This window comes from Amia ocellicauda, chromosome 13 (assembly GCF_036373705.1).
Source record: "Amia ocellicauda isolate fAmiCal2 chromosome 13, fAmiCal2.hap1, whole genome shotgun sequence".
Classification (NCBI taxonomy): Eukaryota; Metazoa; Chordata; class Actinopteri; order Amiiformes; family Amiidae; genus Amia; species Amia ocellicauda.
The window spans coordinates 22,035,589-22,060,108 of record NC_089862.1 but is presented as its reverse complement, the minus strand read 5'-3'; the positions used below and the strand labels follow the sequence as shown (position 1 = coordinate 22,060,108).

General features: G+C 37.0%; 1 long non-coding RNA gene across 1 annotated transcript in view; it reads left to right on the top strand.

The window, feature by feature from the left end:
* LOC136767019 (uncharacterized) overlaps positions 1-14,629 on the top strand; it is a 55,609-nt gene extending 40,980 nt beyond the window's left edge. Inside the window, exons 2-3 of the long non-coding RNA XR_010821802.1 lie at positions 11,763-11,836; positions 13,877-14,629. This is a non-coding gene — a long non-coding RNA (uncharacterized LOC136767019). The remainder of the gene's footprint in view (positions 1-11,762; positions 11,837-13,876) is intronic.
* Positions 14,630-24,520: the final 9,891 nt, after the last annotated feature.

Genomic DNA, 24,520 nt, shown 5'->3' with positions numbered 1-24,520 from the left:
CGATGGCTTTGGATATATCTTACATAAAACTATGCTTAGTTATATTTACAAGTATCAAAAGCATTCATTTGTGGATGTGTTAGTTTATTGTTTATATATACACTCACCTAAAGGATTATTAGGAACACCATACTAATACTGTGTTTGACCCCCTTTCGCCTTCAGAACTGCCTTAATTCTACGTGGCATTGATTCAACAAGGTGCTGAAAGCATTCTTTAGAAATGTTGGCCCATATTGATAGGATAGCATCTTGCAGTTGATGGAGATTTGTGGGATGCACATCCAGGGCACGAAGCTCCCGTTCCACCACATCCCAAAGATGCCCTATTGGGTTGAGATCTGGTGACTGTGGGGGCCAGTTTAGTACAGTGAACTCATTGTCATGTTCAAGAAACCAATTTGAAATGATTCGACCTTTGTGACATGGTGCATTATCCTGCTGGAAGTAGCCATCAGAGGATGGGTACATTGTGGTCATAAAGGGATGGACATGGTCAGAAACAATGCTCAGGTAGGCCGTGGCATTTAAACGATGCCCAGTTGGCACTAAGGGGCCTAAAGTGTGCCAAGAAAACATCCCCCACACCATTACACCACCACCACCAGCCTGCACAGTGGTAACAAGGCATGATGGATCCATGTTCTCATTCTGTTTACGCCAAATTCTGACTCTACCATCTGAATGTCTCAACAGAAATCGAGACTCATCAGACCAGGCAACATTTTTCCAGTCTTCAACTGTCCAATTTTGGTGAGCTTGTGCAAATTGTAGCCTCTTTTTCCTATTTGTAGTGGAGATGAGTGGTACCCGGTGGGGTCTTCTGCTGTTGTAGCCCATCCGCCTCAAGGTTGTACGTGTTGTGGCTTCACAAATGCTTTGCTGCATACCTCGGTTGTAACGAGTGGTTATTTCAGTCAAAGTTGCTCTTCTATCAGCTTGAATCAGTCAGCCCATTCTCCTCTGACCTCTAGCATCAACAAGGCATTTTCGCCCACAGGACTGCCGCATACTGGATGTTTTTCCCTTTTCACACCATTCTTTGTAAACCCTAGAAATGGTTGTGCGTGAAAATCCCAGTAACTGAGCAGACTGTGAAATACTCAGACCGGCCCGTCTGGCACCAACAACCATGCCACGCTCAAAATTGCTTAAATCACCTTTCTTTCACATTCAGACATTCAGTTTGGAGTTCAGGAGATTGTCTTGACCAGGACCACACCCCTAAATGCATTGAAGCAACTGCCATGTGATTGGTTGGTTAGATAATTGCATTAATGAGAAATTGAACAGGTGTTCCTAATAATCCTTTAGGTGAGTGTATATATATATATATATATATATATATATATATATATATATATATATATATATAGTGGCAAAGTGCATGACCATGTAGTGGATGGGTGCTATTATAAGAACTACACATAACAAAATGGCAACTGCTAAAAAAAACTACATTCCCCAAAAAGCATCCAAGCATCGGCCTATATTGATCCACTGCTGGATGAAGGACTCCCCAAGATGTTTCCATATGTTTCAATACGTCCCCAGTCCTAGTACACAGGGTATAACTGTAGCTCCAAATAACCCTGTAAAGAGAAATGCTGATATATTGTTTCATGATACAGCAGGGGAATTAGATCTATCAGACCTTGGGATGTCTACCACAGGGACAGCACAAGCCCAAGATCCAAACTTATAACATGCAAGGGGAACTGTTAAACTAATCAATGATGTCCCGATTGATGATGGTAGTGGCCCTCCGTCACTCCCATATTTCTTTATGAAAAATGACTTGTTATATCGGGCTGACAAAATAGGTATTGAGTTGGTGGAACAATTACTGGTGCCTGCAACCTGTAAAGGAGCTGTGCTTGAATTAGCCCATGGACATGTCTTAGGAGGTCACTTATGGATTGATAAAACTAGGGAAAGAGTGTTAAGAAGATTTTATTGGCCAGGAGTGTATGCTGATATAGCCGGGTACAGTACATCCTGTCCTGAATGTCAGCAAACCGCCCCTAAACCAGCGTTCCGCAGCCCCCTTGTACCATTACCTATTATAGAGACTCATTTGAATGAATCATGATGGATATCATAGGACCCTTACCAAAGTCTGCTAGAGGTCACTTGTATATTCTAGTAATCTTGGACTATGCAACCAGATATCCAGAGGCAGTGCCTTTACGCAATACGTCATCCAAGAATATTGCTAAAGAGCTCATGATGGTGTTTAGTCGAGTAGGAATTCCTAAAGAGATTCTAACTGATCAGGGAACACCATTTATGTCTAACATGACTGCTGAATTATGTAAATTGCTCAAGATTAAACATTTAAGAACCTCTGTATGCCACCCTCAGACTGACGAACTTGTTGAAGTCTGTTACGCAAAGTCATAGACAAAGATTGGAAAAATTGAGATTTCATGTTGCCATATTTAATGTTTGCTGTACGAGAAGTACCCCAGGCTTCCCTGTGGTTTTCACCTTTTGAGCTGCTATATGGACGTCACACTAGGGGAATATTAGGACAGGAGGCTACGCCCTACCACAGTGTGATTGAACACATATCCCACATGCAAGACAGAATTGCAGTCACCCCAATAGTTCTGGAACATTTACAGCAGGTGAAGGAAAGTCAACGATATGTGTATAATCGGCAGGCAACGGTGAGGGTATTTCAGCCTGGGGACCCTGTGTTAGTGTTGGTCCCAACAGTTGAGTTTAAGCTTCTGTCTAGTTGGAAAGGACCATACGCAGTGATAGAAAGAGTAGGGGAAGAAAAATGTAGCATCGGTCTCGAGGAAGTTAAATACTTAGGGTACACAGTAGGGAGGGGTGTGCTGATACACCAATTTTCCAAAGTGGAGGGTATCAGAAACTGGCCAAGACCGGTCAGTAAAAAACAAATAAAGGCATTATTGGATGTGGTGGAACACCATGTGCTGTTCCTGAGTAGCAAACTTGAACCTAGGGAGAGGAATTACGCAATTGTGGAGAAGGAAGGCTTAGCCATCAAGTGGGCCCTAGAAGACCTTTGGTATTATCTGTTGGGCAGGACCTTCACTCTGGTTAGCAATCATGTGTTACTGACCTGGATGCACAGGTCTAAGGACCGGAATGCCAGGATCATGCGTTGGTTCCTCAGTTTGCAGCCTTTTCATTTTCAGCTGGTACATAGGCCTGGTTCTGTTATGGGGAACGCTGATGGCTTATCTAGGGTTCATAGCCTCCCTCTGACTCAGAGCTGGGGTAAGCATGTGTGGCAAAATGCATGGCCATGTAGTGGATGAGTGCTATTATAAGAACTAGACATTACAAAATGGTCACGGCTAAACAAACTACATTCCCCAAAAAGCATCCAGGTCCTTTGTTTCCAAAGGGCAGCAGACTCACCTGTCAGGCATTGAGGGCTAATGCAATGCCTATATAAGGTGATCTGTGCTCCTGGAAAGGGTGTGGTAGTAGGAGGACACTGTGTTTGAGTTTGTTTGGAAGATAAAATGATAGACCTTACTGTGTATGACCCTTGCTTGTTTGGACTTTCTGGTGTGATATATATTGTTTGGAGGAGGAACTTCTTTTGTGTACTGAACTTTGGACTGGCTATTGGAAAACAAGGCTTGCGCTTTATAAGGAATAAATTACAGACATTGACCCTGGTAACTAAGAAACCACTTCAAATAGTGGATAATATGCTCAAGAGTGTGCAAAAAGCACCTGAGGGAGCGTCTTTGTCAAAATATATACACATATGTCTATATCATCATCATCGGCCTATATTGATCCACTGCTGGATGAAGGACTCCCCAAGATGTTTCTGTATGTTTCAATCTGTAACTTCTCTTTTCCATGCAACTTTAGCAAAGTTTATAATTTCATCTTCCATGCGGTCATCTCCTAGGTCTTTTTTCATCTCTTGGGATCCATTCAATAGCTTCCTTAGTCCATCGTTGATCTATTCTTCTTGCAGTGTGTTCGGCCCATTGTGCATTTAACATCCATTAATTTATCTTTCTATCTCTTGTTATTTTCAAGCATACATTTCCATGCTTCTGCAGCTGGTGCAGGTCGAAGCTCCGAGAGCTCCACACCACACAGCTCCACCCAATAGAGTTATAATCTCGCTACACCGAAAGACCACGTCTCCCTATGCGAGAGGTTTATCATGTACACCATGAGCCCTGTTACACTTCTATGTGTCGTCCGCAGCTTCTGTAACTATTTGTGTTTAGTGACCAGATTTAAGGGCCGTAAGTGAGCACTGGAAGTATGCATTGATGAAACACTTTTCTCTGCAGGGAAATGGATAGATTGCCTTTCAACAGCATATTGTTTCTTGTTGTCCAAGGCAGACACCAGAGAGGTTAGGGCCCTATGGAATCTGTGGGAATTTCTTCCAAATTCAGCGGAACGTTTAACTTAAATTCTTTCAAAAATTTGCACCTTCATCTCTTCTTCATGTATCTTCACTATGCTTCCCTTTTCCAATGTGAATTGTTAAGTTACATTTACATAATATATTGTATAAATGGTGAACACTTTTCAACCTTGTTACCCTGCTCTAAATAATATGGCCATTTGATTGTTTTCTGCATATAATTAAATGTGGAAAAAATGAAATCTGGATTTATTCTGCTATATACATATCATAAAGTTACATTTTACACACATGTAAGGTTATGGTTAAACTTTCTCCTTTTTGCAGTCCAATCAAAAAGAAATTCAGAGCTGACTGTGTTTTCCCTCAGACATTTAAGCAGTCTGTTACCACAAGTCAGAAAAGTCCTTATTAGTTTTACTCTTCAGCACTTGTGTAAATTGAAATATGCTGTGTCCTCATTTAAATGCATTCTGTTATTCTCCCTCTTCTGATTTAATTCTTGGCTCCCAGATGCATTGAAACCAATTAACATTACCTTCATTATGTGGTTCATGTCAGGCACAAAAAAAGATTCATCATTAAGGGCAGTTTTATAATGAAGGTGGAGTTCATGTTTTCCAACTGTTGGCTTCCTTTGAAATGTTGAGGTGCTCCTTCTGACTGCATCCCAAAATCTTTGTTAATATTATTGTTGTTGTTTTAATTTTGCCTGGCAACAAGCTTTATTTATAAAGTCGAAACTTAGAAAGAAGTAAAACGTGGTAGTGACTTCAATGTAAGGATCGGGGCAATTACACTCTGAGTATCTTCAGAATAAGTTGCTTCAGCTCTGGGCTGAAATCTGAGTGGCTGCAGCTCACCTCTGGACTGAGATATTCCTGCATTGCAATTCAAACCTCATGTTGATACAGGTAGGCCTATAGCCCGAATCTTTTAATGTAAATCAGAGGATAATATGACATTGAGTGAAGACAGCCTTCTCTTACTGACTGTCTTCAAAGACCACAAAGGTCCTGCTTTGAATGTATTACTAGTAGGGAAGTTGGAAAGTTAGCATTTAATTGGGAGCCCTGAGCCGCACTCCAGCTGGTAACTTCTTTTGTGTGTTCCTAACCAAGTTTAATGAACTGAGGATGTGGTTTCTAGTTGCTCATTAATGTTCTTTTCTTTCTTTTTTATATTTTATTTTAACAAATGCTGTGTCTGAAGGTATGCATGAAAAAAGTACTAAGTCATTCACATTTAAAACATTTCATTTTCAGGTTAAAGTATTAATTAGTGTGGATGGCGCAATATCTGAGTGAAGAAAATAACTGTATTAATGTGTCTTAGATGTCACAGTTGGGACTCTGTGTAAAGTAACTAATCACTTTATTATACCGGGAAAATGGCATCAATTGCCAGAAAGGGACACATGGATTTCTTTAAACTGTTCACATGCAGGAGAGTGTTTCATGTTTCCTACTGAGCAATAATCATCATCATCATCATAATAATAATAATAATAATAATAATAACAATAATAATAATAACAATAATAATAGTTGTTACTGGTGATATTGTTATGATGATGATGATTGATATTATTTGCAGAAATATAATTACTTCAGTTTAAAATGCAAAAAAAAAATCAATAATCTAGTAAAGCTAAGCTGCAAGGCTAACAATTATATATCAGCAAATTAAAAATGATGAGCTCACATTATCAGCTTTGACCCCCTCAAAAACAGACACGAACATATCTAAAATGCCTGTACAACTCACTAATTTCTTATTAATACCCACTAGCATGTATTACTTTTATCAGCTAAAGCTAGGTGGAATATCCATTTGCTTTGAGTTGATGCAGAAGTAAATGTAATCCCCTGTGCCCTTTGTTCTCTAATGCTGCATAAAGACAAACTTTCATTATTTTCTGCTAGCAGGTAATTATTTTTGGCAGCCAAATGTCTCTTGGTAGATTATTAAATAATTTCATACAAACCTAAGGTACCTTGCAGTAGGCTTATTGACATAGCCCAAAGTTGTATTAATAAAAGTTAATATTATAAAGATTTACCAGCATAATTGTGCATACTTAAATAAAACACTCTGTCTGGGATTTCACTAATATCCAAACAATTTGCTTCCAAGTTACTAATCTTCCTAAAACACAACTGAATATTTCCACTCTCATCTTCCTAAATATTTTTTGCAAATAAGACTAGTAATATATACAGGTATGTATAAATTAAATCCTAAAAATCATATTCGTAGCACGGTAATTACAATTCAGGAAACTATAATGTGATCATAGAGAAATTTGAGAAATTTGTATGAAAACTTGAGGACCAAAAAAAATTGGCCAAAATGGTTTAATAGAAGTATGCAAAAAAATATCAAGAGAAAGAAAATATTGTATAGCGCATACAAAAGGAATAGAGACAAAACAAAATACAAAGAATATGTTGAGCTGCAAAGAGATGTTAAAAATCTTAAGGGATCAGGAAAGCAATGATAGAAATAGAAAGAAACAGCTCTTGTTGCAAAGAGTTTTTTTCAATACTACAACAGCAAGAGGTCAATAAAGGAGGATGTGAAACAGATAAAGGGCAATAATGGAAGTATCTTGGAAAATGAACAAGATGTGGCAAATGTTCTAAATGAGTATTTCACAGAGGTCTTTACAAAAGAAAAAACAGACGACATGCCACAGGTTGACAACCAGTCCAGCCTAATCCTAAGAGAGATCAGGATAAATGAGGAGGCGGTACTAAAGGGACGAGCAGAATTAAAACAAACAGATCACCTGGGCCAGATGGCATATTTCCAACAGTACGTAAAGAAATGAGGGAAATGATTTATAGGCCGCTAACTCAAATATTCCAAAAGACGCTTAGAACAGGGGATGTGCCAACTGACTGGAAGACAGCAAATGTCATCCAATCCACAAGAAAGGGGACAAAACTTACAGACCAATCAGTCTCACCTGCATCATCTGTAAAGTGTTGGAGAAAATTATTAGACAGAAAATAGGGGAGAATCTTAATGAAAACCATATTCTTGGAGATAGTCAACATGGGTTTAGATGAGGCAGATCATGTCTTACTAATTTATTAGAGTTTTTTGAACATGCAACTGCAGCTATAGATCATGTGAAAGCATATGATATGATATACTTAGATTTTCAAAAAGCTTTTGATAAGGTTCCACACCAAATACTGATTCTCAAATTGGAAGCTGTAGGCATTCGGGGTAATGTAAGTAGATGGATTATGAACTGGTTGATGTATAAGAAACAGAGGGTGTCGATTAGAGGAGTCGCTTCTAACTGGAGTGAGGTTGTTAGTGGAGTTCCACAGGGATCGGTACTAGGGCCTTTGCTTTTTCTAATCTATATTAATGATCTGGACTCTGGGATAGTTAGCAAACTTGTCAAATTTGCAGATGATACTAAAATAGGTCGCTCAGCAGATACAATCTCGGCAGCACAGGCTATTCAAAGGGACTTAGATAATATTCAGTTGTGGGCCGACACCTGGCAGATGATATTCAATGTGGAAAAGTGCAAGATAATACATGCAGGTAACAAAAATGTCCACTATAATTACATTATGGGAGGAATAGAACTAGATGAAGTAACGCATGAGAAAGACCTAGGAGTCAACATGGACTCCTCACTTTCTCCATCCAAACAGTGTGGAGAAGCAATAAAAAAGGCAAACAGGATGTTAGGGTATATTGTCAAAAGTGTAGAATTGAGAACAAGGGCAGTAATGTTCAGACTGTACAATGCACTAGTTAGACCTCATCTGGATACTGTGTACAGCTCTGGGCTCCATACTTCAAGAAAGATATCGCTGCTCTAGAGGCAGTTCAGAGGAGAGCAACCAGACTTATTCCAGGTCTGAAGGGAATGTCCTACTGAGAGACTGAGGGAACTGAACCTTTTCACCCTGGAACAGAGGAGACTACGTGGGGACTTGATCCAAGTCTTCAAAATAATGAAAGCATCGACTACATCAAACCAGAGGAGCTTTTCCAGATCAGCAGGGACACACGCACCCGGGGACACAAATGGAAATTGGGCTTCAAGGCATTCAAGACAGAAAACAGGAGACACTTCTTCACACAGAGAGTTGTCACAATCTGGAACAAACTCCCTAGCAATGTGGTAGATGCTGAAAATTTGGGAACATTTAAAAATAGACTGGATAGGATCCTTGGATCACTCAGTTATTAATGGACACCAAACGAGCACGATGGGTCGAATGGCCTCCTCTCATTTGTAAACTTTCTTTCTCTCTTTTGTTCTTATAGGAATGTTGCTTGGTTTTTTATAACCTTTATTAAATTCAGACACTGAATGATATTTTGCAAGCACATTTTGTATGGTTGGGAATCCATTCCCAAATGAAATCTACAGCATCTAAGTGTTATGAGTGTATAGGATTTGTGGCTCTGTGTTTTGTTGACTGTGGCCAACTGATAACCCAATTGCTGTGCTGAATTTGCCTTTCATTTTGTATCACAGCATTGTCTGTTTTTGCTGGCAGGATGCAGGGTCTTGACAGTACGAATCATACCTGTCTTCCAGTTGACATTCCTTTGTTTCCTTCTTGGTAATATTTCTCTTCATTAGTCAGGTCAGTGCACAACTGCAGTGTCAAGATAGGCCAAAAGATTTGGAAGAGGCAGGAAGCTAAAAGAAGATTCTAAAGTAGGTTTTAGGGACTATTCTGTTTAAGGGACAGAATAGATTAACTCTCTTCCTGTGTTTGTGTAAAAGGCATCATTTTAAGATTTTTTTTGTAAATGTATATATTTGTTATGATTTAAGTTGGTATATTTTATTTTAGGGATTTGCTTTCTTCAATTCCACACCCGTCACATGCAATGTGCTTTGTGTGTCAATGGCTAAAATAGCCACTGCAAACAACAAGACAAAAAGTGGGACAGTTAAAACGTAGTTTCTCCCTGCAGCATTTTCCGGCTTAGCTGTAGGGCAAGGTAACAGAAAATATACTCTACAAGATAGGAGGCCAACATGAGAGACAGAAATGAATGGTTCTGCAATTCTTTTAAGGCAAGGAATTTTTCGTAACGAGCTTAATATTCTAACGATTCAAATTAACATTTTGTCAACTTAAATTAAAACAGCAATCTTAATTATTATAATATTTATTTAAGTGATCTTGCATGCCAGAATTCAAGGAGCACTGTAAAGAAGGCACACGTCTATGTGTCTATGTAATATTTATGAATATAACATTGGTATCTTTTGGAAGCTGAAAATCTTGAACTTTACCTGAACCCTGAGCAATTGATTGACAGGGATTCAAGAAGCCTTAATAAACTTCTTCACATTCACTTGCCTGCTGTCAGATTATTATTTTTTTGTATAATATCTGCCTTTAATATTGAAGTCATTAGACACAAAACCACATGACCCTGGAAAACACAAATATTACCAATTCAAAGGAAACATACATTTACAGGAAGTCTGTCAATATTTTTTTGTTCCCCTTTGCAATGTTTCATTGAATAGCAGGAAGAAAAACTCATTCAAGGTGAAAAATTAAAGGTCTTTAAGGTTCTCTTCTAAAATGTTTAGATATAATCACTTTAATCTTAAAATCCTCATTTGTTTTTATATTCCTATCACCTCTGCAACATTTTCATTATGGTGTGCTGTAACATTTTTCAATAGCGAGTGCCATTTGTAATATTTATACATGTGCAAATGATTCTGTGATTCAGCTACACTAATAGATTCGTCCATTACACTGATCTGTTGACGTCATGGGCCTTGATCTCACAAGCAATTCATATTTCTGATACAAAGCTCCCTCTTCCTTCAACACAAATATTTTAAAAGGTTAATGTGCTGCACTGGCCGCTTTCATGGACTGTCTGTTTAATTAAATTATGCTTCATGACTTTTGCTCAGAAATATATATTTTTTCTTTACTGTTTGTCAAGGTATATATGAAGCACACTGTTCATGCATTGTCAGTTTTCCTTATTGACAGTATGAATGTCTCCGCAGCACCGAATAGCTTTGTATCAGGAATAGGAATCTCTTTTGAGTCAGTGCTAGAGATTAAGGTCTGTGACATCAGCTCAGCTGTGCTATGGTGCTATCTGGAAGTGTAGCTGTTGGCTGGGTTAAAGTACTTTGGAAAATCAAGTGACTTATTGGGCCAGAGCTTATCCTGGTTTCTGTAGCATTAAACACTAAAAGCGCAAGACTCCCTCTGGATGGGATGCTTGTCCATGGCAGATTAATCCTCTAGCCAAAGCCAGTAGCCATTAACACAGGTGGGTTGATTGCAACATTGAGTTTAATGTACCTTGCCCAAGGATACTTCTGACACACTAGGGACTTCAAGCCACAAACCCTAGTAATTGGGTACAGAACCCTAACCACTAACCTGTGCAACACCCTTAGTGTAGCATTAACATGTCTGTAAATCATTCTAAGCCATGCTTCAGATTGGGAAATTCTTCAGGAATGACAATGGATATTAATGCAAGTAAGGAAAATGGTAATGGCAGTAAAGCAGAATTACAGAATACTATAGCTGTTTAAATCCCATGCAAAATAAGTTATTACAATAATTGTATATGCATAACATAACAAGCCTGTAAACAAATGTTACTTCAAGAAATTATATCATGAAAGGAACATTTTATTAAAATAATAGTATTATATCACATTTTAATGCTACAATTATAAGACATTTACAATTGATTATATAGGTAAATTGAATGCTGATTTTGAAGGAACTGATTTCATAATCCCAATGAATGTGTGAAGAGTGGTAAACAAGGAAGAATCAGAAACGTCTTTTGACAGAAAGAAATGTGTTCGAAATGAAAAGAAAAGCATTAACTCCACACATTATAATGTATTTGCATTATAATTCAAATATATTCATGGGGTATATTCAACTATTTATGGATTTCTCTATATTAGGCCATACAGTCACCTATGAATCTGTTCCCCAACTGGATGTACCAGGGTGTGCTTATGAACCTGTTAGTGTGCTATATCAGCGGAACTTCATTTTGGGAAAACACAGCTAGTTACTAAAGATGAATAAACTGACAGGAAATGTGCCTGGAAGAAAACTATCATAGGGGTAAATTGGCAAGGCTCAAGTGGACATGACACTATTCATTTTATCTACAGGTAGCTGAAACATTTATGGCTTGGCTGCCTAATGTTTGGTTTCATTATCAAAATTCATGAATGTCTGAATTTACATTCAAGAAACAATCTTTGAAGACTATCTGGGGAAATCACGATTTACTGAATTGCTGTGAATGCTGTTTTGATGAATAAATTGTAGTTCGTTCAATCAGTATTTTCTTTCATTTTTGTTTGTTTCAGGAAAAGGACGACAAGATGACGCCCTTCACATTGCACTAATACAATCAAGAGGTGGATCAAAAGGAAGATTGTAGGTAGGTAGAGATTTATATGAACTCTTTGCTTTTATACCACTCTGCCCTGGAAATTACATACTAAATAGCCACAATGATTAATATTTTCTGCAAAACAATTACAATGTGGAAAAATGTGTTACTGGAATAGAATAGAATAGTGCATTAATCTATAATATTGCAAACATTGTTATATTATATCAATATGCAAAGTAAATTAGAAGCTTGAACATATTGTTCGAATTAATCATTTATATCAACCCTGTCCATTCCCCCATTCACTCCTATTCACTTCATCAAATTGTTCTTCAATTTTGATGAGCCAACTTGTCAACATCAAAAAGTAACAAGCCTCTAATAGTTGACTGGCATCGCAGGAACAGAATGAAAGAGATATCGCTATGAAGTGATAAGTCATTCATGATGCACACATATTTAAATGATACATCACAGTGTGAAAATAAAACCCTCTAAATTAAAATGAATGCCATTAAAATAAAAGCTGTTAAACACACAGACACAAACACACATCCAGCATCAGGCCTGGAGATATTCGAAAATAAATGAGAAAATATGACTCTATAGAAACAGCACTATCAAAAGTGAAGAAACTCTTGGAGCTTTCGGTTTTAGAATTTCAAATAAGAGAACAGACTTACCAGTAACTATAACAATGTGTAGTTCGTTAAAAACAAACTACATACTAACAGATACATTTATAAAGAAAAGCCTGTGCACAATAAATCAAAAGAGTTTTGCTTAGAGCGCAGAACAACAGAAACCTACCACCAACCCTTAAGACCTCCCAAGATAAAAGAGAAATCTGTCGCTGTTCAGATATACTATTTGCATCTATCCAATGAAACAAACACCTCAAGTCTAAAGCAGAAACTAAGAGAGAGAGTATACCAGGGAATCAGGACCTACGTTTTAATTAAACTCAACAGGGATTCCAAGTTAAAAGACAATTTAGTACCCACTGGCAAATTTTTTCACTTTCACAAGATGCTGTGAAAATAAGCTCTTGTCGTGGACTAACAACATAAGAAAACAAATAAAAGTGAAAAGACAAAACACTGATTTGCATGGAGCGCAATGAGGAGGAAAACATATCTTGAAACCACAATGTTTCAGACGTCTTACGGTGCCCATGCTGTCACAGCATTACCTATGAGCATAAAACAGGAATGTGTAAATTAAAAAAATCACTTTATAAAACAGAAATCCAACTGAAGAAATCCACTAAATCCACCAAAACATCTTCAAAGTACTTATACTTGCATTTTAATAATTAAATGTTGCATATTGGCTCCATATTAAATTGGTGTTACTGTACCAAAAACAGTCAATGCTTGTCCACATTTTTATGCAGAAGGAACATGTCACACATAGACCTACCATCCAAGTGTCCATATACATCCAGAACAAGCACTGTGATCCAGTCAAAGAAATTTACTATCACAGAGTATCACTAAAGGCTGAAACCAGTGCATGCGTGCTTGACACTCTTGGGAAGACCAGGATACGTCAGAACTCTCGCCTAGGGAATTTAAAGTATTAATGATGTGCTAGAGAAAAAACGTTTCCTGCTATAGACCAGTGAAGCTTCAAAATTTAATTTCCCTGCCAAACACTGCAGTTCAGACACTGACTTACATTTTTTTAGAGGAGAATGTATTTTATACCATTTTAATCTTTGCCAATTAATCGTCTGACGGTGACAAACCTATCCGTCATTAGCGCAACTGAATCCCTCAAAACAAGAAGGTGCTCTTTAGAAGAATAATTAAAACGATTTGTATTCTTGAACAGATTTTATACAAATATTTTCCTGGCACCCAAAAATGATTTGCTGTTTCTTTTAATGCAAAAAAACAACAACACACAAAAAACCCTTTATCTCCATTCATATGCAAGAATATGTCATTAAGGGCAGACTTTTTATATAAACATTCTGAGAAATGATCCAATTAGATTTAGGGTAGGTAATACATCAAATGTTGATCTGGTTTTTGTCAGACTAAATCTCAAGACTAAACCTGCTCATTTATTATGTTATAGCTGAAGACCCTGGGAGACATTGACTGATGGTCATAAGTGAATAGCGCCACAGACAATTAAAGAAGAAGAAAGACCCTGCAATGATATTATAAGCTTACAAAAATAAAATCACAAGCCACTCTTTCACAATATTTCAACTTTCAGGAAACTCTGAGAATTGGTTCAGGATTATATTGTAAGTGCTCTCAGCCCTCTCAAACTAGGCCCTGCTGCGCTGCACTGAAGGTGGTGACAAGCTATTGCTGATGGTTCTGTGCTGGGGATCAAAATCATTATGTGTTTCATCCACAGCACTGGTATCCATTTAGACATGAATGGATGGTATCGTGGAAGCAATACTTAAGTCTTTTCGAGGCACCTACAATTTCTCAGAAGCCTCAGGTGACTAAAACAAGAACAAATTGTTCTAATTAGTCAGACGTTTTGCACTCATAAATTGAAAATTTCAGGCAAGAGCAGAAGGGACATTTGGAGAGCATTCAGAGCCACCATAATGTCTCCCAGTAGTATACGTATAAATTGTTTTAAATTGATCTCCTGGATGCAATATTTTGTAAAAGCAAAATGCCATATAAAAACAACTGGCATCCATGCGCATTGCATCACACTCATAACTCATCACACTCTAGACTATCAAACTAATAGAAATTGACAAAATAGCAATGACTATCACTTGTTGCAAATCACTTGTTGTGAATTATACTAATCTTGTCACTGGATAATTTAAGAAAGTAATAAAATGGAATAATGATATGTTTAGTTCATTCTTTCAAAACAGGCAGTTAATATTATTGGTAACACTTTACAATGATCACACTTTAAAATAAGGTGGAGTTATTGTCTATGAATTAATATATGAATACCACAGGATTAACACATCAATACCTGATGAACATCATCTGGGTTCTGATGTTAATCACATGTATAACAGAGTTAGGGTTCGATTTTAGGGTTAGGGTAAGGGTTAGGGTTAGGGTTCATGTGCTCACTATCAGAACTCAGATGAGGTTCATGAGGTATTGATGTTGAAATCCTGTGGTATTCATATATTCATTCATGAGGAATCACACCACCTTATTATGATGTGTTACTTTTACAAAAATGGGTACCAATTCTTCATTAATTATTGTATAAATCCCACAGGAATAACATGGATCCCTGCTGATCGCATGTATAAGTCTTAACTTCAAACCCAGTCTGTAACCCCCTCCCTAACCCTGACCCTCACCTTGTTATACATTAACAGCCAAGCTCAGATTAAGTGTGTACGGTATTTGTGTGCTATTCCTGTGGTATTCATACATTGATTAATTAAGAATCGGTGCCCATTTATTGTAAAGTCTGACCATATCACATCTGCTCCTGCACACAGTATAATGAATGAGGTTGATTGGGATACCCATCACATGTCGCCTCCCAATATGCTTTGTTGTTTTAGCAGAGAATGCCTCAAAGGAACAGTATCACCAGCCTTTCAGTGATTCATTTTTGTTCTTCTTAATGAGTTAGCAGTCCCTCTAATTATTTAATATTAGTGTGCAAATCAGGACCCGCAGTGCTGTCCTTTGTTTCCTAAAGTGTCATCAGCTGTTCTTAGTGTTGTAAAATATTTGGAATAAATAATGAATACTTTTTAATATGGAAGGACTGAATAGCGTTAAGAAACTAATTTATTCCTTTCACTAATTTAATTTCCACAGCCGTTGGGTAAACCCTTTTCAATACTGTATTTACAAAACTATTGTAACATGGCCTGACGGTTTAAGGATGAATAAATTACACGCTATTTTCAAGCTCTGACCTTCGAATTAACGAATAGTGGAAGAAAAATAATTATTTTAAAATGACTGAATATTTGTATTTGTACCTTTTTTATTTGATGTAAACATATGCCAGTGTGCTGGGTTTGACATTTTGATACAACATTTTAGGTCATGTGCCTCAAACATTTATTTTAAATGCTCACATGCTGCTTCCATACTAAAGCAATTTGTTTTGGCTGAGTTGAAAATGCAATCACCTCTCTTGCATTGGTGCAGGGGGTGCATCTTTGAAAAAGCTGTCTGTCTCACATTACTTGCAGGTACTATAGAAAAAACGAACCCTGATGCGGAGAAAGTGCTTTTAGTCTGTTTGTTTTTGTAGCTGCAAGAGACATCAGAGATGTCATGAAAATCCAGAATACACACTATGAAGAAAAGCTAGCAGACATCTCAGAAGTTATTGCAGTGGACATATACAGTTAAGAAAATACCAGGATGTGAATAATGACAAGAACAATTACAGGTACTGTACTTTGAGTTGAAGCCACATGTGTTGAATCAAAACGCTCAGTTTTTCAGGGCCCTGCATCCCCCTCCCGCACACGTCCTTCCCTCTGTATTTTTTTAATATATATTTTTTTCATTTATTTGAACAAGGACTCATTCTTAAAATTTCATGAAGCACTGCAGGAAGGCAATTTCCCGTGTTAATAGGATTAACATTTACAGGAAATGCTCATTAGCATTAGGCCTTTCTTTGTGAAGTTTAAATAGCAGTATTACATTTGACTTTGCCAAGGGATACATCACTGCACAGAGTTACTGGACTTCGAGGTGCTAAGCCTAAGGTCTGAAGACCCATTTGAAACTTTGCTTCTGGCTACAATCCTAATATGAACTGAACAGCTGGCAAAGGGGTACCAGTGAAATTACGATTTCTGTTTATCAGCAAATCAAAAAAAATAAATTGAACTCAGGGCACAGATCAGTCAGGTATGATAAACAGCAGTGAAAAACCTCTGGCAATATAAAGACAGGCTTTTCTTCTTAAGTCTTTAGTTGTTTAAATATACCCCAAGTACAGTATCAGACCAAAGATAAATGCTTTTGAAAGATTTTATTTTTCTAGATGGATGAAACATTAAAATGGACCAATGAATAAAATGAGGGGTTTTAATGTATAAATGTTGGTACACTTCTATTTACAAAGCCACAGACTCTTAAGCCTTTGTTGTTAGGGAGGTTTAACCCTTTTTCAGGAAATTGTATGTTTATTGTCTGTGTCTTTTTAGCCAGTAGTACAGGTGATTATTACTTCAGTATACAATTTTCACTCCTTACATTTTAAATCACGGTGAGTTAGTACATTTTTTTATGGTATTGTTAGAAAGGTTTGTATTTGTGATGGAGTTTGTGTTTATTGTAAATAATCAATTTAAGCTGTACAGTGTAATAATATCTCCAGTGGATGCATTTCTATAGTATGATCCACACAACTGTATTTTGCCCAAATTCTAATGCTCAAGATTCTTTTTGTAATTATGATTAAAACTGAAGAATTGTAGAAATAGCCTTTGTCCTTTCAAAATGCATTTTATGTAGAAAATCCACTCTAAATTGTCTCTTTGGTTTGATGTCATTGAATAATATGTTAAATTAGCAACATGGAGTTGTAGGCTAATCATTTTTCGAGGAAGTCAGATGAAACATTCGTATATGCCTCTGTGATCTCAGTGTGCTCTATAGCTAAGTGGTTGAAGATCAAACCATCAGAGAAAGACCCCAATCATATAACAACATCCTATTATTTATCTAACCTTTTACATTTAAACTTCTAGTAGACCAGTCTTTTATCTATCAGTTTCATATCTTGGAAGACCTTCAGAGTCTAATGTAATATTTTCTTTTAATCATTTTCAATATTTTATAATTGATATGTTTTAACATTACCTTGATATGCATTTGACATGTCATTTAAAACGTAAAATGAAGATGAGCTGAAGACGTCGGCGACAATGTTGCCTGGAGTCCTGGATAATTACCGTGGAATCTGACCTGTATGTATTTAGACCTCAATAGGAGAGCAGCAAAACCCACAACCACTTAGAGTGATTGCAAAGTTAAAATCATATTTAAAAGGTGGGGGGGTTTGGGGGGGGGGATCAATAAACTGGAAAGCTATTTACACTTTAATATTTTTAGATGGGAAATAAGGCAGCCTAGGTCAAGCACTGCTGTTACCATGGCAAGAGCTTATTTCAGACTTCAGTCATTGCGCTGGAGTGCTGTTCCGCTTTCATAACACAATGAAGGCAAAGAGACACAAACCTGAACATATAATTAATGGATAACTAATAATACCATCCATTCATATCTGAACCATTCACTTAAGACATGCTTGATGTCCACACTATCATTTGGACTTCATTAATCACATTATTGAGTTTATAAAGAACAGTTCTGTGCAAATTATTTTCTCTGGGAAAACACTACTGTTCCACACATTTACTCAATGAACACATCTGAACAACTTACAGCAAACTTTAAACACTTTAATATGAGTGGTTGGTATTGTTCTCTTTTTTATTCTAAATACCGGTTTTATATTTTTCATTTTGTCAAATCTGTAGTATAAAGATGTTTAATGCCAGAGTGAATGTGTATTTAAATAAGCCTATCTGAAATGCTTCTGAGTTGATTGTTTGATAGTCCGTGCATCTATGTGATCATTTCATCCTGGAGGGAAAAATAAATCAGCATTTTAAAAGGTGTTGTCTGCCCTGTGTGCTGTTTCCACTTCTGTCGGTCTGGATATTTGTCTTAAAAATATTTGTGGAGAAGCAATACCTTCAGCGACACAGCAGCTGATTAATAAAGGTAAAAAGTTACCATACCAGTCTTACTGTTTTGTATTGCACTCCTGTGGAATCACCCTGTTACACGAGTATAGTCAATACTTGCAAAATGAAAAACCTGAACTTGATATTTTGTAAAGGTTGACAGATTTAATGTATCTTGACTCTACTTCCTTGCAATACTTGACACATAATGTGAGGCAAGGTTGGGGCTATTGGTAAAATATTTAGTACACAACAAATCGCAGTGTGTTTTCTTTGTGTGTACCACAAGTAAACTAGCATTTGTCAGGCAATTTCCCTTAAGGTACCCATTACTGTGTACTCCAGCTTGGCCAGACGTGATCTGTACAGCATGATCCCAAAATGAAAGAAACAAAACCTGAATCTAACAAATATAAAAAATGTATATTGAATCTAAAAGTGACAGTAACAATTCAGTACTGCCCCATTATAATAGGATAGTCTGTCAAACTCCATAGTTGACATGGGTAATCAATATTTGTCCTACCCCCTAAAAAAACAAATCTTGGAAAAAAAACTAGATTGTGAATTAGGATTTGAATCAATATTTAAAGATATAAAATTCTAATTGTATTACATTTAAGCATATACTTTCTTTACAACATGTACATTAATTTATGTTTAATATTACCCAGTGCATTAAGAAAGCAATACTTTCTCACATTTTCTGGATAATAGCTATGTATTTTTTTTAACTGTGCTCTGATTAAGTGTCCTTTTTCGGTAGGTAAAACTTCATTCAGCTGTCTCCAGATGCTGAAGATGTTTGAAGCCATTGCTTTGCATAATTTAAATCTAGCTTATTTCTGTATCCCTTGCTGCAAAGCTTTGAAGCTTCAGCTAAAAGGTGGTAAAATCCTTGATTTGAGTGACTGAGGGAGTGATTAACACAACATGATAGCAGAAACATAAGATGGGATACACAGGCTTCTCAGTGGGGAAAAGGTCTGATCCACAATACTCTTATGTGATTTACATAGTAATAATTTCACCAGTTTCTGTAAGCTACATGACTGTACACAGCGTAAAACTGTATAAGTGGACTTTTATTTGACAACTTGGTCTTACTGGGCTCAAGTGATGACAGCTAAATGAGTCAAATGCAGTTTTCTTCGGAACATTAAATGAAAGCCTTTAAATCACAAGCAGTATCTATGAGGGGCACATATGTTCCATTTTTTTATTCCTTGTTTTTAAGCACACACATGCACACAAATGCACACACACGCACATTCATAAGTTGTGGTGTATCTCTAATGTTACAAAACTAGTTTGCTTGGAGAAAAGCACTGATGGCACAAATTGGAGACTTTTACACAAAGTAATGCTACCATGAAAGGAAACAAGTCAATATTTTCTACTCGCTGATTAAGACTGTTCATCTTGCAAATGACATGATCCTTAATTGAAACATAAACAGCACTTATTTATTAACTTTATTTTTCTGCTCGATTGGAAATATTTGTCTGCTGTGGAAAGATGCAGATTTGTTGAACAATAGCACAGTATGAGTGCAATCTTTATAGCATGACTGACTTTGCTGAATGCTCCTTCGTGACTCCAGCAGAAAACCTCCCTCACACATTGCAACCCACCCAGCAACAGAGGGAAAATAATTAAAGATGAATGAACCCTGTGGCCAAAAAAAGCAGGTACCAACATACTTTTTTCTACCTGGGAGACAGTACACTACTACAGTACTACTACTATACTACAGTATACTGTCCCAAATGCCACCAGCGCAGATCTGGATGGAGTCAGCAGGGCGGTTGTCATCTGGCCACAGGGTGGCAGCTCCTCACCCCCTTGCCTGGGACACTCAGCAGAGGAAGTGTGAAGCATGACTGTCCTCCAGCTGGCAGTGGCGCCCTGTGGTTTCTGATGGGGTTGGTAGTGTGAAAGTACACATCTGACTTTATGACTCAATTTTGGAAGAGGCTTTATTTTGTTTGGTTCATGCAATACAACAAGAAGGTGCAGGTAAAATTAAATCAAAGTTGTCAGCTCCAAATTGTTTTGTCATATTGAAATCTTTCCTACCTGTTGATGTGATAACAAATCCAAGACTTACATTCTATCTTCTGCTAGTAGAGAATACCATTTGTAAGCAAGGAATATGCCTTTAAGATGAAAGTAGAAATGAACCGGGAACATAGTTTCTGGGCCAGAACTTTATGCACCAGAATGAATAGCTTCAGGGGTAACAATTAATTCATGCATTGTCTCCTTGCTTTATGTTGCATCCTATTTGCTTCTGGCGTAATCAGTCAGCACTTCTGAATGGTTTAACCCTTACAAAAGAGAGTTTGGCCTGCCAAAACTATTTGCTATTTATGGTCTATGTAATTAACTGTGACAGATGTGAAATTAATTGCAATCAACTTTACATGTTACTCTGCTCATAGTGCGTGTTAATGAACAGGCTTAGTCTACAGACTGCATCTGACAAAATGTTCAGACATAGTGTTTCTTGATGTACTGCTGACTATTGGTTCTGGCAGATTCCCTACTTCCCAGTTCCTCTGTTTGTCCCTTCTCCCCATGGGCACCAGAGGGCACATTTTTCACAACAGGGCCTCCCTTCTGTTATCTGCCATCTTCATTCTATTACCTATCAGGCAAGTAACATAATACATGACAAAAATAACTTACCTCAACACCAGACTTAAAATGACACATTATACCTACAGAGCATTATTCTTAGCTTGAATTACTTCTTTTATAAACAGGAGTGTTGATTCAATACTGTGAATAGTTTTATGTTATTTGTGGTTGTATTCATTTAAATGTGTTTCATTAGTTGCACAATTTCATTTGGACATATAAGTGTGTGATGAACGCATTTGCTTTCTTTCTTATTTTGACATTATTACCTGTGGCCAACTTGTGGCAGTTAATTAATCACTCCAAGTCACAGATCTGGGCCATTATTAGAATGAGAGGAAGTTATGACATGGGCAGCACTTATTTCAGAAAATTGTGAGTATATGTTTAGATTGAACCTTGATCTCCCTTTGCCCAAACCACACTTGCTACTTCACCTAAAGGTCCAGACCCACTTGTATGGCAGTAGTCGACGACTACTTGATTCTTGGACCCACTGCCAAGGCTTAGAACATTACTATATATACTGTTCATGTGAAGGTCACAGAGAGTGCGCAATAGCCTCAACAGCCTCAGCCTTTGAGAAATGTAAGTCTGGGTCAGTGGTTGTGGCATCAACCTATGACATTTGGACAGATATCCTTGGATTTAAGTTGTTTTCTGTTTTGTTAATTAATCGGTACTTGTGATGTTATATAGGAGCAGTGAGTTTGAAAGCTGCCCAACCGATAATATATTAGTGTATAATTTAGTCTATTCATTTCTGTTTTGGTTTGTTGATACACCCTTATGTTTGCATGCATAATTATAACATTCAGATGGATGTTTGAAGAGTGTATCTACTATAATTTCTAGATGGAGCAACAGAGCAATTTATCATCAAGACACATTGCACATCAATAACTCAGATTTAGCCATTGTTAAAAATACACTACTCTATGCTCATACCGTGATCATTAAACTGTGAGTTATTGTCAGGAATAATTTCCCGTAGTCTTGTTGATGTGATATAAAATATAAGGAAAACATTAAATAAGGATTGAGCGCTTTCTTGGAATGATGCATTGCCCTGCCAGCTGTAATCACTTTATACTATAAATTGAATTCATGGCAAATAAAATGGTGGCACTACATAATCCAGGACTTTCGACTGAGCTGAAAATTACATGAGGGCAAAGTGATATTTGACTTACAGGTTTTCTTTGTATGGGTGTGCTTGTAAGGTCATCGAGTGCATAGGCATTAGGAACGCATTTCTGATATATGAGGAGCTTTGAAACCAATGCACTTTCTATTGAATGCAACATCAGACAAAAATGAGATTTTGATCATTAATGTCCAGATTTCTTTTTTCTTTATTTTTAGATGGGGGAAAACAAAAATGGCAAAGAAGATAACAGGTGGCTTTAAAATCAGGTTGTCTTTGGTACTGTATGCTGAAGAGTCAAGTTTTTTGTGAATATTATGCTGTTCAAACTTATTACCAGAAAATGTATTAAACATCATGTCAAAAAATGATAACATTATTTACCTGTGTTGTTTTATGATGTCGTGCAACATTCCTGCAGAAACATGGCTGTTAAATGTTCACATGACATCTGTTAAATAGGAAATCATCTTTGATAGGATATTAAGTGTTGGCAAAGCATCCTTTCAGTCTTATGCCAAACATAAACAGTAATAAAACATGATTCTTAGTAATTTTTACATTCATTTGGATTTTGAAATTTTTAATGCAGTCTTATTATTATAATGAATAATAATCATAATAATAATAATAATAATAATAATAATAATAATAATAATAATAATAATAATAATAATAATAAAATACAGTACTGTATGCAATTCTTCTTTGGCCAAAACTCTGGAGCACTAGCAGAGTATGAATTATATATGTTCAAAATATATCATTCTAATGTTCTATTACAGACAGCATTTTTTAGCTGTAGGTATACTGACTTTGCCATCCCTTGGCGGTTTGCCTGTTTAAGATATTATTCGTTTAAGACATGAATCTACCAGGACAAGGGGTAACCCCTGAGTTGACCCATGCATATGTCTAATATAATCTTGTTGACCCTGCTTTTTGACCTCCCAATATGATCAGAACATGATAAATTATTATAGTGCTAGATCATAGTCTATTCTTGCTATCCAAACAAGGAGGAGGGGATACCATCTACATCTAAAATAAAATCTTACTGCACTCCACTGGTTAAAAAAAAAAACCCGGAAAAGCAAACAAACAAACACAAAATTACATAAGAACCCTGCACAGTAACACACTGTGACATTGATTCAGCAGGTTTCATGATGTAACAAGTAGCAAACAAACCTAGATCAGACATGTAGGTAACTCCAAAAGAAACCGATTACAGTGTTTTATGATCCCCAAAGAAAATGGATGTCAAGAGCTGGCAAACCCGATTATAATTTAAAAAAGAACAGAAACCCAAATCCTTTTTTTCTCCCGCCTCACTTAGCTCAGACAGCAGAGAGAAGGATTCCTGCCGAGAGCAGGTCCGTTTATGTGACATATACACCCTCAAACATATATGATCCTTGACATGCTCTTGAGAAGGTGATCTCTTAATCTTAGAAATAATGCAGGAATTGAGACTGCCAAACAGCATACTTCAAGGGTGCATTGCTTCAGGGACTGGAGAACTGTTATCCAAGTATGAAAAGAAGCAAGGCTTGTTAGAGGCACTCTTCCTGAATCTTCCTTCACCGATTTGAAGGGTCAGTGTATTGCCTGTGGCAGAACTGATGAGGAGAATCTGAGATATTTTCTTATGCAGTTTACCTACTATATTACAATGCAGGTTCATTTGTCATTGCACTTAGCTGACTTACATATTGTAATTAAGGAGAATAACACAGAGGTATGTAACCTAGGCACTATCAAATACTCATTTGGGGAAAAAACCTACAAAATTTGCAATTCATAGGCTTTTGCAGGCATAAAGATGAACAGCTTTGCATAATGTTTGCATTTTTATGTAGCAGGCCAACAATGGAGGCTACATTAACATGGAGAAGAGGTTTTCAGTGTAAGCTCAAAGCATTAGCGGTCCACGCTTTGCAGTAATGTACCCGTGTCCTGATTCATTTTTTAAAGGTGCCAAATCCCCTTTGGGGCTCTTAAAATACACTTGTGTGAACTCTCCAGTGGTTTGTACCCATTACTTCAGGAAATAGAAAACACTGCGGAGTTGTCATGATTGAACGTTATTAAAATTCATAAAATCTAGTGAAATATGGTAAGGGAGAAGCCAGCACTTGCATCAGAAGCGTTATTGAATGCTCGTTCGGTCTCTTGGGGCTCTGCACCTGTGTGTGCTCATCAAAGTAATGAGAGAAAAAAAAACACTTGGAAATTGCAACATTTAATC